The sequence below is a fragment of the Borostomias antarcticus genome (assembly GCF_949987555.1).
Source record: "Borostomias antarcticus genome assembly, chromosome: 10".
NCBI lineage: Eukaryota > Metazoa > Chordata > Actinopteri > Stomiiformes > Stomiidae > Borostomias > Borostomias antarcticus.
The window spans coordinates 6,274,423-6,276,922 of record NC_140243.1 but is presented as its reverse complement, the minus strand read 5'-3'; positions in this window follow the sequence as shown (position 1 = coordinate 6,276,922).

Below are 2,500 nucleotides of genomic sequence, written 5' to 3'. Positions count from 1 at the left end.
GCTCTTTCAGACCCCCTCAAGCATGAATAATGTGTGTTTACTCTCTTTCCGTCCACACACACACACACACACACACGCACACACACACACACACACACACACACACACACACACACACACACACACATACAACCATACACACATAGCATGTCTGACTGCCATTGGCCAGTCTAAACCATGCCTCCCTCTTGCGGTTCTTATCAGTGTTTCATGCACTTATTTAACCTTGAAGCACAATGTAAATAACCCTGGACAGAAGTGCTCTTCTGTCCTGCTCGCGGCATGACTGCATTCAAGATTCAAGATCCGTTTTATTTGCCATGTACCGTATATGGTTTACACATACTAGGGTAACGGCATAGGCTGTTGCAGACGACATAGGATAGGGTGCAGGACAGGACAGCACAGTGGAAAGACATGACTGCAAATGCAGTACAAAAAACAGTGCAAATACAAAAAACATGTGCATATTAGAAATGGTGCTCAAAGAACACAGACCTCCACCCCTGAATGCATTTCGTGGTTCTGTGTGTGCCAAAATTGGCCCATGCTACACCCCCCCCCCCCCCCCCACAGAGTTTCATGAAAAGCAGTTTGGTCATTTTTGGCGTAATCCTAATCCATAAAATGAATGGAGGTGAATGGCCATCCGGGCCGTGTTTTGGCGGCTCCTGGACCCACCCTGTGATTTGCTGGGGTGGAGGTAAGAATGACTGGAGGTGAATAGGGGGCTGTATTTGGCCGGCTCTGTGGCGACCCCCTCAAGTGACAGCTGGCGGGGGTAACGTAGTGCACTCCGGGCTCTCCCCCCGCACACCCCAGTCCAAACCCTGTGTCTCTAGCACCCGCACACAGGGACCTGTCTTTGTTCGTTCCTTCGTTTTGTTTTCCTTCGTGGATCTGGCCTTTGATTTGGATCTGCTTCAAAATGTAATAGATTCTAAGGTGGCCCATGATAGACCCCTCCACCAAGTTTCAGAAAAATCGGTTTGGTAGTTTTTTGCGTAATCCTGCTAACAAACAAACGCACACACGCACACATGCACACACGCTACCGAAAACATTACCTCTCACCCTGCGCTGTCACTGGGGCGGAGGTAACAAAATACAGTGCAATATACAAATTATGATATACTGTTAAGAAAAAAAGAGAGGCACAAATGCAATTTACGTACTATATACAGAATGGAGTGATGTACTGTACAGTGTGAGTGCGGAGTGAGTGTACTGTAGTGGGATACATTCTGGGAGTTGGTAAAAAATAGATGAGCAATGTGTATGTGTTTAAACTCCTGAGTGCTTAGCCTTGCAGTGTTATCATAACAGAGGCCAGGTCCCAGGCCAAGACACTGGGTCCTAGTGCACCTGGGATATGGTTTTCCTAGCCTTGTGAGACCATCCTGAGCGGGCTCACATTCTGTTTCACTCCGCAGATCTGTCTGGCCTTCCCCCAATCTAAAACGATTTCAGTGGGCAGGAATACTGGCCTTGACAGATAACTCCTTCAGCCAGTCAGCGTAACAAAACGTTTGCCAAATCCAGTTTTTCTCAGAGAAACTCTGTGCATACTCTTGTTCTTGATCGGGAGACGGTTTTGCCTTGGGAACCGATCCAGGGTTACGTTCTACTAGGGGGCAGAAGCCGCAGAACAGCAGTCAGAACACAGTCCCTGATTGGCCTGGTCAAAAAACGCAATCGGAGAGAAATCGTTTGAGATTGGGGGAAGTCGAAGCGAAACTGAAACTGTGAGCTCAGGTGATCCGGATTGTTTTCCTTACTGGGGCACCTCTATCCTAACAGCAACCAACAGCTACTCCAGATGATTACACAACAGCTAGCTCTTCTGAGGGTCCCTGACAACACCCCCCTCCCCGCCCCAAAAAAACAAACAAACAAACAAACACGCTCTTCTGCACAAACCCCACCTGGCTTACGGTCTCGTGTGATCACTCCTACTAAACCACTGGACGCACAACTCCTCTCATGCTACGCTCCAATGCTATAGTGAGCAGGGAGAAGAGTGTGTGTGTGTGTGTCCTTGTATGTGTGTGTGTGTGTGTGTGTGCGTGCGTGTGTTTGGTAGTTATTGGTACTGTAGTCCATTAGTAGTACCTGGTGTGCAGGCTGCCGAGTCTAGAGTTTCGCTGGATGATTGACAGATACATGTATTTGTCAGTATGATGGCAGAGCGAGAGTAAGGGAGAGAGAGAAAGAGAGAGGGAGAGACAAAGAGAGAGAGGGAGAGAGAGAGAGAGAGGGGGAGAGAGCGAAAGAGAGGGAGAGAGAAAGAGGGAGAGTGGGGAGAGAGAGCGGTTCTAAGAGAACTTCTCATCACAGCAGAGACAAGGACCCTCCTTTGGGGAGTTCCTCTCTTCTCTCCTCTGTCTCCCTCTCTCTCTTATTCTCTCTCTCTATGTCTCTATCTCTCTCCATCTCTCTCTCTTTCTCGTCTCCCTCTCTTTCTCTCTCTCCGTCTCCCTCTCTCTCTCTCCAACTCCAT